Source organism: Magnolia sinica, chromosome 2, assembly GCF_029962835.1.
Source record: "Magnolia sinica isolate HGM2019 chromosome 2, MsV1, whole genome shotgun sequence".
Classification (NCBI taxonomy): Eukaryota; Viridiplantae; Streptophyta; class Magnoliopsida; order Magnoliales; family Magnoliaceae; genus Magnolia; species Magnolia sinica.
The window spans coordinates 22,511,458-22,524,407 of NC_080574.1; positions in this window are offsets into that span (position 1 = coordinate 22,511,458).

The window sequence follows — 12,950 nt, forward strand, 5'->3', positions numbered from 1 at the left end:
CCAAGTGTTCGGTCGAGTCTTCGGATCCAGATTAGGGGGTGATCTAGGACATCCGAAACCTAGATGATGGCTAATATCTCATGATTTAGTCAATAAATAGGGGCTCGACTTCCTCGAGCATGGCTTCGATGGAGGTCGGAGCTTTTGCTCAGCCTGCCCACTGGATGTCGCCGAGTTGATCTCGGATCTCTTTCAGCTCTGCCCCCAAGGGACCCCGCTCTCCATGACGACCTCATGAGTCTTCCCATGCCTTCTCTTCTTTAGAGTGTGGCACAAGTTATTCACATTGTTTGCATGGGGACTCGCATGCATCGCATTGGTCGGTCCTTTATCGCATACAAACTGTGAGGTACCGATGGAGGTTGAGATTGCTCGATTGTTGCTTCCGCTTTCCCAACTTGTTATCTTTCCAATATCCACATTATTCAATCCACATTGCCGGTCAGGGCGTCGACTTGATTCTCCGGGGAGATGAGTTGACCAGCTCTGTTGCGGGGCTTACCCGAGGCCACCACTATAATGGGGTCGGTATGATGTTCTGAAGGCAATTCCTCAGGCTGCTCATCTGGTGCGGGGATTGGCGCAATAATGGCGGCCAAAGCTTGCTTTCTTCCTTTAACCATACCAAGGTAGATGGAGACACGATAAGTGATGGCTTCACTTTCGCCTCCCACATATAGCGCCAAACTGTTGATGCTGAAATCTGATCGATCCTTGTTAGCCCGCCTTCCACCTGCAATTTAATGGAGAACAAGAGAAGTACTGCCTCACGAGGTATGAGTTATATCCAATCTATCTATCCACTTGGTTTGGTGAGCTGGTTGTAATGCTTGGCTAAAAAAATAAGATAGATTCAAAAATCAAGTGGACCACATTGTAAAAAGTAGTGGGAGATTGAACGCCTACCATTGAAACCCTTTTGGGTGTCACATAAATTTTGGATCAATATAATATTTGTTTTTTCTATTCATCCCAGCCTGTGTAACCTTATAAACTGATTGAATGGAAAGTAAGCATTATGATGGGCCCTACAAATGTTTTAACGGTGAGAATCATTGTCTCCATTGCTATTTGTAGTGTGCTCCAATTGAGCCTTGGAATTTACTCATTTCTAGGATCAAGATTTAAAATGATTTCACCAAATGGATGAATGGTGTAGATATGATAAATACATCATTACAGGGCCACATAACTTTGATCTCCTTTGAACTGTGCATATAACTCGAAGCTCAAGGATTTTATATATATATATATATATACCCACACCATCTAGGTTGGTGGGGTGTGGTACACCAGCTAATTCGCATGACATATATTCAAAAGTTTTGTAGCTTTCAAGAAGTTTCAACATGCCTTTCAGTCCCTGTTGTTTCCTTTGCCAGTTTACTAGAGATTTAGATATGCTTCAATTTTAGACTCATACTTTAAAATTAACTAGAAAACAGATTAAAACATGGATAAAACACATAATTACAGTAAGCCCATAGAGTCCTTAACACCATGTAGGTAAGTGGCCACAACCCTGATTTAATTGCCATCGCCGTCTAATGTGCAACTATGCGGCAACACATACAATATTTACCTTGGTATGATAAATCTTTTGAAATGTTTAAGATGATCAGGTTTTGATATAATAATCATGCAGGCCTCATTTCTGATTAATCCCACCATTATGGTGGGGCTCACTTAATGTAGGGGTTGGATGGCGCACACCGAATATGGTGAGCCCCATTCTAAAAAATAAGAGACAACCATCCAAAAACTTCTATATTCAAGTGGTGGCTGTTCTACTTTTATGGTGGGTGACCCATAGAGACAAGTTAGTAGAAAAAGCACCTCCCATTCAACAGCATGTAAATGTTAATAACTCAGCATGAAGGTTGTTGAAGTGAGGGAACTTACACACACACACACACACATATATATATAAAGTTCATTCACCTATCTGTGTTGGATCCCTGTGTTATGTGTATGCCATCCACCCACAAATCAAATGAGTCCACACATGTGTTAAGCAGGGAGGGAGGGAGATTGGAATCTCTCTCAACTTCTCCCTCTTGTCTTCTCTCTTTCTCTATCTGAAAGTGAATTATCGAATCAATGCATGCATGGCAAAATGTACATTACTGATTATTAGGATTATCGAAGCACAACAAAATATAAAGTTTTGAAAATTCAGATTTAATCCTAATTAAGCTAAGAATTCTCGTATAAATACCATCAAGTTTCTAGAAATAAAACCATAAATCCTGCGGCTAGAATTGCCTCGACCAACATCGCCAATAATTGAAGTCTGTCATTGCTGAGCTTTGAAATTAGAAGCTCTTTCCCTGATCTATCTTAAATGAAGGAGCAAGAGCAAAGTCACACATCAACTGAGATTAAGGTTAGGTTGAACTGCGAAAGCTAGCCAACCGTGGACATCATATATTTCAGATGTGTGATAGGAAGGAGGGATAGAGATTGGATTCTCTCTCTCTACTTCTCTCATCTCTTCTCCCTCTCTCAATCTCTAAATAATGGTCAAGAAAGCTTAGGATGTCCAAAATGTATATACAAGGAGTTATATATGGTTGCAACCAAAGATATATATCAATTATAGTCTCTTTATAGACTTTGGTATGTATGTCCTGCATCAAAAGTCCATAATCACGCCTTTATAATACACACATTGATTGACTAACTTCCTCCACTCACCATGGCCGTCATCCTTAGCTAATATCCCATATCAACTTAAGGTATGGATTAGCAAATCTTTTCAAACCTTGTTACAACAAATTAACAATAAAACTAAAAGTCTGGTTGAAAAACCTTGATTAACAAAAAAAGAAACCTTTGATGCATTAATTAATCAGCTTTTGAAATACTTTATGAATGGTCCATTAAGTGATGGTGTCTTCATGGATGATCAAATTAAGAATGACCATACATTTGTCTTATACTCTGTAATGTAGTCATGGCTAAATAGAGTATTAAAATCCATGACCCACAATTCTCCCTTAGATAATGGCTAATATTGTATTCAATCTCAAATTTTCAAAAATGATTAGTAGAATCTCTATCATTAACTTCTTTATATAAGATTTTTTTTTTTTTAATGTTTCACACACAATTACCAAGAAAATGAAAAAATAAAAAATGAATGTATCATTAATAAGCGCGGTCCAAAGAGTACAAAAATTTGATTTTTAAGACAATCCTAACGGAGATTAAGAGAAGGAAAATTAATTCAGTGGGTCCCGTCACTGAATGGCAACTATGCGGACTTTCCATCAAGGATGGGATCATAAGTTCCCTATATTGACACTGGGATCTATGGATGGTTTAAATAAGATCGAATAGTAAATGGTCCAAATTAAACAAACATTAGAAATAGTAAATGGTCCAAATTCAACAAACATTGCCCCTTAGTTTTAGGTCATAGTTGCCTATAAACAATCTTTTTTTTTTTAATTATTGTGCCCCATCTACATTAGGCCCCACTATTTGGACGGTTTAGATAGAGGCCATGTAGTCCATGTGTACAGTGACAAAATTGCATGCCTATGGTTATTGTACTTCATGAGCCTATAAAAGATGGCCCAAATGAGTCAAAGGCCACCTTACATTTCCCCCTCTATTTAGCCCTTCAGGGAGTGAAAGGTTACCCAGAAGGGGTCTGAAATTGTCACGCAAAGGTAGGCCCCACTTGGTCAGTGAATGTTGTCTACATTGAGAAAACTTCGATGCTCTGTCAACGTGTGACGTATGATAGGCCGTCGGTTATTTAAGAGAAATTGCATCCATGGCATTTAAAAAGTCAAATTAAACTGCCCAAATCATGACTCCCAATCTATTAGTGGACCGTTATATATATATATATATATATATATATATCCAATGGTCCTAAGTCAACCACCCTATTGTATGTATATGTAAAATTCACTGCCTTTATCAGGCGATGACTCTTATTTTAACTATAAATACAAAATATTAACTTGACTAAAAACTAAGATGGGGCCATCAATGGGATCAATGTAACTTTTTTACTAAAGCCTATAAGTTCACATGGCTCAGGCTGCATGAGTTTGGATGGTACGTAGCGGATTAGGTGCGTCCCCCAGCCTCATCCAGGACGGTGCAGCCCTTACTAGGGCCCACCTTGACATATGTATTCTACATCCACATTGTTGGTCTGTTTTGCTGAATCATTTTAGGGCAGGAGCCAAAAAAGAAAAAATGAAAAAGATCCAAATCTCAAATGGACCATGCTATAGGAAACATGGGTGATTTAATTTCCTGCCATTAAAAACTTCCTGGGGGCCATTTTATTAATTGCTCCCACAATGTTTATTTGCCATCTAACTTATTGATAAGGTCACATAAAGCCCCATGAAGATAATAAAAAATAAATAAATATCATTTTGATCCAAAACTTATGAGGCCCACTAATGGCCAATCACCACTGTTGGATCTGCTTCAATTTTAGGCTCATGCCCTAAAATGATCTGGCAAAACGAGTGGACAACATGGATATAGAATACATACATCAAGGTGGGTCCCATGGTAAAGGCCACACCTATTCTGCTCCACAATGCCTCTAACAAAAGATACACACCATGTCACTGTCATACAAACCTATCGGTTGCATCCCATTGTGTGGTCCAAGTTAATTGTGGATGGGGTTGGTTTTTTGCTCCAAAACAAAAGGGTAAACCTAAATGCCTGCACCATCGTGCTCATCGTGATGTATGTAGCATGTTCATGCATTTTTTTTTTTTTAATTTATTTAAGCTATGAGTTAAAAAGTGAGTTAGATTCAATACATAAATGGACCACAACACAAGAAAGAGTGAAAATAGTGACGTCAGCCGTAAAACTTACCTAAGGCCAACCATGATGATTATTTTCTATATAACTTATAAGCTCCTCTAACTGGATGAAAGAAACACACAAATATCATCTTGATTCAAAAACTTCCATTGCCCATATAAAGTTTTTAATGGTGGACATTCAATTCCCACTGTTTTATGTGGTGTGGTCCACTTAAGCTTTAGATCTGCCTTATTTTTGGGCACATGTTCCGAAATGAACTTAAAAAATGGATGGACGAAGTGGATATGACATATGCATCAGGGTGCCCATAGAGCTTAGTGCTGCAGGAAACCCTCTTATCACACACCACGTGATTCAGACGGTAGCATTGTTCAACGAATCTGGTCGTGGGACTGTGCCTATCAACAGTCATCGTACTACTAATACAAAAATTAAGTAAAGTAATGTAATCTAATCGTATAAAGATCTGAAATCAAAGTTTTATTAAAGAATAGTAGCTTTTCATATTGTCCTCCGATTCAGTTCCTCCATCACGATAAATTAAACCCCGTTTGTAATAGAAATAAAGACAAGGAACGGATTTTCCTCTCTTTTTTTTTTTTATTTGTTTATATTGTAACTAATCTGGCTATAAAATTACTATAGAAATTGCCTTGGAATGTGCTTTGCCTCATATAGGGAAACTTAGCTCGCCTCAAATAGAAATTACCTTGAGATTTGTGTTCGTTTTTTATTTCATTCGTAAAATGAGCTCTCAAAGTGGATGGACGGAGTGGATGTGAATCACATCTATCACAGGGCCACAGTCAGACATCCACCCACCTCAGTGGATCTCGGAATGCAAGACAAAGCCGTTCGGATAAGAGGGACCTTGCTTGGGTGACTGCCGGTCCTGGACCGAACTCCCTCGGGCGCGGATTGGATACTGACAAGGTCAGTAGCCAAATCACTATTGAAGTTACGTACGTCACCAAACTCTGTGGACACCACCATGATGCATGTGTTGTATTTATACCGTCCCACCATTTGTAGAGATCGTTTTATAGCGTTACAAAGAGAATGAGATAGATCTAAATTTCAAGTGGAGCCACCACAGAAAACCATAAGAGCCGTCACACCCACCATTGAAACATTTATAGGGCTCACAGTGATGTACTTTTGAGATCCATCCTATTCATAAGTTAGTTAACATAGAGATAGATGAAATGAAAACAAAAATATCAGCTTCATCGGAAACTACTATGGCCCCTAAGAAGTTTTGAACGGTGGATGTCACTGTCCCCACTATTTTCTATGGTGGGGTCCACTTGAACTTTAGATCTATCTCATTCTTTTTGTAATGCCATGAAACGATCTCTAAAAATGGTTGGACGGTATGGATACAACACATGCATCATGGTGGTCCACAAAGCTAGTATCCAATCCGTGCCCAATGCCTTTGGCGACATCGGGCCAGGATCTGAGGGGACAGCTTCGGTGGACCCGTGCATCCAACGATGTGAGTGGATCCCTTACTGTGTGGCAAACTGCGATGTGTGCCTTACATCTATGTTGTCTAGCTGTTTTAAAAGCTCATTCTAAAGCATGATTAAAAATATGAAGCCGATCAAAATCTTAGATGGACCTCACCACAAGAAGCAGTGGTAATTGAGTATCTACCATTAAAAACATCAGGGGTCCACCAATGTTTATTTACCATTCAACTTGTTGATAAGGTTACAAAGACCTGGATGAAGGGACCATACAAATATTAGCTTGATCGAAAACTTTTGTGACCCATGGAAAGTTTTTAACGGTGAATCATCATTGTTTCCTGTGGTGTGGTCCACTTAAGATTTGTATCTGCTTCATTTTATTTTATTTTTGCATCATGCCTTAAAATAAGCTTTTAAAACAGATGAGCGGCATAGATGTAAAACACACACCACAATGTGCCACATAATCATGGAATCCACTCATTTTAGGGGATAAATAAAAAAACTAAAGCATAATACTGGTTCACATGAGATTACTGTGGCCTTAGAAAGGTTTCAACTTGAGCTAATTGCTGAAGGAAAACGTGCATAAAATACATTCATAACAGTGGTCCCACAAAGTCCTGCCACCACAGAAGTCAGTGGTGCCAGAGTCACTACACAATTCGCATCAGATTGGGGTCCCTAACGGACCAATCCATCATGGGACCCACATAATCGTACGTTGAAATAATTTGGACCATCCATTTTACTGGCCATGTAGAAAATCGTGTGAAGTATCATTCTGGTTGGATTTTTATTTTGTGTTTTTTGGTTTTTTCAAAAGTTCACCGCGCATGTTAGATTGAAAATGATGCCGATAGAACATTCCATCAAGCGGATGAATTTTTACTATATCGCTCAGCAACAATACATCCCAGAATGGACGGTGGAGATGATTGAAAATGCAGCCAAGTGGGCTGTATCTAGGGTGGCTAAAGAAAACTATAGAGCATGCTAAACTGGACGACCACCCCTCCAAGATAGCGACATCAGCCCAATGGAGATTTGGGAGCCCGAGCAATGAGAAGCCATGTGGGTCTATTGATGTTGAATTCTAGTCTATCCTTGTTACTTGTTATCCTGCTTTTCACCCATCATCTGACGGATAACAAGATAAGTCCTGCCTCAACTACCTACCGCCAATCCATAAGTATCCGCAATTTAATGGAGGTATAAGAGAAAACGATGGGGTGCGGGTTAAGGATAGGGACCCTATGATACCTACATCAGGCATATGGACTCACAATAGGAGTAGAGGGGCCGTATTAGGATCAAATTCTAATTTCAAGATTATATCCAACTTTATTTGGATCAGCGTGATTTTTGGCAGAGATCTTGGGAGGTAATCACACCTGTATACAGAGAAGATTATTCTTTCTATTCCAAGGCCGAGATCGGTATCCGAGGTCGAGGTTGGTACCCGAGGCCGACCTTCGAAGTCGAAGTTTATGGTCGAGGTCGTCCCTCGAGGCCGAGGTCAGTACCTGAGGTACCTAAGATCGATACTTCACCCTTCTCTGGGGTTTCCTGTGATCCCTCTGTTTTATTTTTGGTCGTCAAGTTAGTCCGATTTTACCTATAATAGTTGTCCCCTACTTCTGAGCGCTATATCCAAGGGCTCGGGAAGTAAGTAGGTTTGGACTGACGTGACCTTAACCTGTCATGCAAGCAAGAGGTTTAAAGTATGCAGGTGGTCGAGCATATAGATTTATAGTTGAGAATGTAGTGATAGGTCGTGCATAATAGAATCAATAGGTCGACCACATAGTAGTAGGCCGAGCACTTGGTAGAATGACTTTCTTTCCTTAAATTGAGAGAAGTCCTTATGGTCAGTCATATAGATCGGATAGTTGGGATAATAATATTAAAAGAAATTTCCTTCCCTGACATGGAGAAGTTATTGTATTATAGAATTCATAAAATAGTAGAAAAGAAGTAACAATAGTTAGGGGTGTACACGAATCGAGTTAGCTCGGTTAGCTCGCTCAACTCGACTCGAAAAAGCTTGATTTGACTCGATTTGAAGCTGAGTTCGAGCTGATTTTTTAAGCTCGAAAATGAGTTTGAGCCGAGTTCGAGCATGCCCCAGCTCGACTCGACTCGATTCGGATCGAATCCAACTCGAATCCAGCTCAAATCGAACTCAGATTGAACCAATTCGGTGACTCGGTTACTTTGCCATTGATGTTGCTCACCAACTGTTTGATAAAATGACTCAACAAAATGTGGCTAGTGGCAAGGAAGATATGTATATGAAACAAAATGGCACATGCCTTAACATCCAAATGTAACACGCACACCACACAAATATTGCAGTCTTACTGTTCTTGAGAGTTTCACACTGTTACGGGCCTTAAAAATCCAAAGTTGAGTTGAGAGTTTCATAGCAACACAAATTGGCATAAATGCCTTAAAAATCCAAAATATATGAGGGAGACATGCATAAACAAACCTATAGTTGCTCTACCTACAGCCACACCTTGTCGACTATTGGGCATCAGACTTGGTTGGAAGTGGATTACTATTTGATGGATGGTGTAGATTGATTGATTCAATTGCACATTGGAACTGAATTAGGAGCTAAAACACCAAAACACGGTGACCAGCTTAAATCAACCACAAGTCAAATGAGCCTCCTTAGCTCACTATCTGAGGTCAATGATGATAAGCCAATAGACAAGGTCTTTATCAATCATAGGCAAGCCCTATTTTCTACTTCTTTCTTTTCTCTGTTTTCTTTCCCTTTTCTCCTCTCTTTTCTTTCTTCTCTATTCTTTTTTCTATGACCAAGAGATCCATAGGAATAAAAAAGGAAGGGATCCATTGCCTGTATTTGTAAAACAGTGGGATTTTGAAGTTGCAGTTCAGGTGTTTGTGGAAATCCCTAAATCGCGAACTTGGCTTGATCTTGGTTCGAACATAGCCCGAGCTGCTGACCGAACCGAGCTGAGCTGGCCAGTCAGGCTCGAGAACCGAACTGAGCCGAGCTGAGGTCAGCCAGTGACCGAGCCAAGTCGAGTTGAGGCTGGCTCGACTCGGTTTGACTCGATGTATACCCCTAACAACAGTATCATGAGCACATTTTTCCCTTTTACAAAGGGAGGTCATTCACAGTCGAACATATAAATAAAAATGGTAGATAGAATAGTAGAAATAAAGGGGAGAACCTTCTTTCTTTTAACTGAGGGAGGTTTCTCACAATCGAACACGAGTAGCTTCTACCAACGCGATCAATCGGGCACAGTCGTTTCACCCGTCAGAGTTCTTCATGGGTAGTAGATCTTTAGAAGATCGGCGTTCCATGGGTGAGGTAAGAGCTTACCCCCCATGTATTTTAGTCAATACGTCCCTCAATAATTGAGGTCAAGGTCGGGGTTGGCCGATGAGCCTTATTACCTAGCTTGGTTGACTGGTTCAACTCAGCTTCCTTAAGTACCTGCTCCCGCTTGGTGTTCAAGGGAGTGTACCGATGAAAGTGACTTTCCGAATGCCGATTGCTACACTAGCCTCGGTTTTAGTCATCCTCATGTCTTTTGGCATTAGCAATAGAGGGCTCCCCTTTTTCCCTTCTATTCTCATCCTTAGCCGAGTTATTTCCTCCTCAAGTAGCTCTTCGTGAATTAAAGAGCTCATCGGTATTGGAATATTTTTTAGCTCGGTTAAGTAGGTCGGTGAGGGTAGTCGGGGGTTCTTACTAATAAAAAATAGGAACTTTCCTTATTTAAGGCCAACTATCATAGCGGTCAGAGCTATCTGGTCGGAGTAATCGTCGACTTGCACTACTTCCGCGTTGAATCGAATGATATAATCCCTTAACACCCCGTCCTCCCTCTATGCGATTGTGAGAAGATGAGTTAATGGCTTTCTTTTGTCTTTCTCACTGATAAATTGTGCAACGAAGGCCTTACTAAATTGAGTGAATGAGCTTATGGACTCCGGCTTTAATTGCATGTACCATTTATGTGCAGTCCCAAACAAAGTCAGGGAAAATGCTCTACACATCACAGACTCAAAGGCACCGTAAAGTTCCATCCAAGCTTTAAAGGATTCCAAGTGTTCAGTCGAGTCTCTGGATCCAGAGTAGGGGGTGATCCGAGACATCCGGAACCTAGATGATAGATGATATCTCATGATTTAGTCAATACATGAGGGCTCGACTTCCTCGAGCATGGCTTCGACATAGGCCGGAGCTTTTGCACGGCCTGCCCGCTGGATGTCGCCGAGTTGATCTCGGATCTCTTTCAGCTCTGCCCCCAAGGGACCGCCTCTCCGTGACGACCTCAGGAGTCTTCTCATGCCTTCTCTTCTTTAGAGTGTGGCGCAAGTCGGACTCAACGAGCTCAATTATTCACATTGTTTGCGTGGGGACTTGCATGCATCGCATTGGTCAGTCCTTTATCGCATACAAACTGTGAGGTATCGAAGGAGGTTGAGATTGCTCGATTGTTGCTTCCACTTTCCCGACTTGTTGTCTTTCCAATATCCACATTATTCGATCCATATTGCCGGTCAGGGCCTCTACTTGATTCTCCGAGGAGATGAGTCGATCAACTTTGTTGCGGGGCTTACCCGAGGCCACCACTAGAATGGGGTCAATATGATGTTCTGAAGGCGATTCCTCAGGTTGCTCATCTGGTGTGGGGATTGGCGCAATAATGGCGACTAAAGCTTGTTTTCTTCCTTTAACCATTGTAACGTCCCAAATTTTCGTTGTTTTAGATTTTCAAAAATTCTTGAATTTTTTTTAATTAACTTATATTATCATTTACTGACCATTAATACTCAATGTTAGTTTATACATGGGTGATACCAGTAAAGAACTGCACAAATTTAATAAATCAACCGTAGAAAGTTTATGAATCTAAACAATCACTTAAACATCGAGTTCAGCCCCATGATATGTTCATATAGGGCCCAAATCTAACTGACCTACCACTGATTAATCAAGAAAATCGTAACTAAATTAAAAAATCTACCCAAAGCCGAGTCAGATAAAGTCCGAGTCTTGACTAATGGACCAAATCAACCCCATTACACTTTTAGCCTAAAACCAGCGGTTTAGAGTAAACATGACCAAATCTCCACTTTCACTAATTTCGAACAGGCCAAACTATGAACTTAGTTAATCCATACCTCAACAACTGTGCCCAAGAAATCCTCCTACCCAATTTATTCCAAAAATGCCCCGATTACCCGAATAAGCTCTATACCACTCGTTAGTGGGCCACTAGTTCCGAAATTGTAGAGTGATATTCATCCCACTGGACTTCTGGTCCATTGCGGACAACCGACTGAAACGACGCCCGAAAATAAACGAGTCACGATGTCAAGTCAGCACTTGTAAAGTGCGACTCGCCCTGGCCTTGGCCTAAAGCTTGAAATTTTAAATCAATGGCCCTTGCTTAGAACAGAGAATCAGAGAATTTCAGCCGTCGGATCTCTTCCAAATTTATACGGAGGGCTGAAAATAATTCTTTACACTCATCCGCCAAATCTGGTCCCTGGTCGAGTAACGGTGACCGTTGATCATAAACTGGGCCATTCCAGTAAAATCCTGCATCCGTTTACCGTCAAACTTTGTACAGCCCTAGTTGGTTCAGGGTAAAAGTTGGGCTCTAGGGGTTTCACGGGGTGATGCATCACGTGGACGGTTCAGATCTTGCACTCATATTATAAGAGATGAGTACTCAAAAAGTTCTCTCGAGTTCCAGTGAGAATTAGTAAACAGGTGAGCATTCCTCTCTCTCTCTCTCTCGAATTAGTAAACAGGTAAGCATTCCTCTCTCTCTCTCTCTCTCTCTCTCTCTCTATATATATATATATATATATATTTGTGTGTGTGTGTATTGTTGATGCAAAAATCTGGCTTCCCCAACCGAGTACCGATGGCTAGCTCCGAGTCTTGTGAACTTACACAAGGGAAGGACAAAGGAGACCCTGGCTAGAGCAGCGGACCCTCCGATGCCAAAGTCAGGCTAGAAATCTAGGTCAAAGTAGTGTAGCTAGGGGTTAAGAGTGTCAAATATTGCGTACCTGTTGCAATGGACTCCTCTCCTATTTATACTTGTGGATAGAAGGATTTGTGGCTGTTAATCTCAGCACGATCTCTTCCATCAAGCGGGCACTATGCGTGCGCAGATATCAGCCGTTATCCTTAGATCGTGCACTGGAGAACTCTCCTACGTGCCTCATTGGGACTAGTCCCTAAGCGTGATGTTCGGCCATATATGTATCCAAGCTGACCTCGACCTGCGACCCTCCGAGCATATACTTCCGAGACCATGAATATCTATCCGAGACGACCTCGACCCGTGGTCCTCCGAGCCCACGAGGGAGTTACCCTTGTTCGGGCCTCGGATAACATATGTCGGTGCTGGTACTCAGCCTCCGATTCCATATCTTCACCTGGGTCGAGCCTTGTTTATAACCTTCCATGCCCACAGTTGAAGTCCACAACTGGCGCATTCTGATTTCTTCCAAGCTCCCAGTTGAAATTAAGGTTCGGGGGCCCGATCCAAGGTCGTAGTACTTCGGATGAGAGTTCCAGACGTCCGATACAGGGCCATAGTTCTTCGGATGAGAGTTCTAAACGTTGGTGTGGTCCGACCTGCCTCTCTT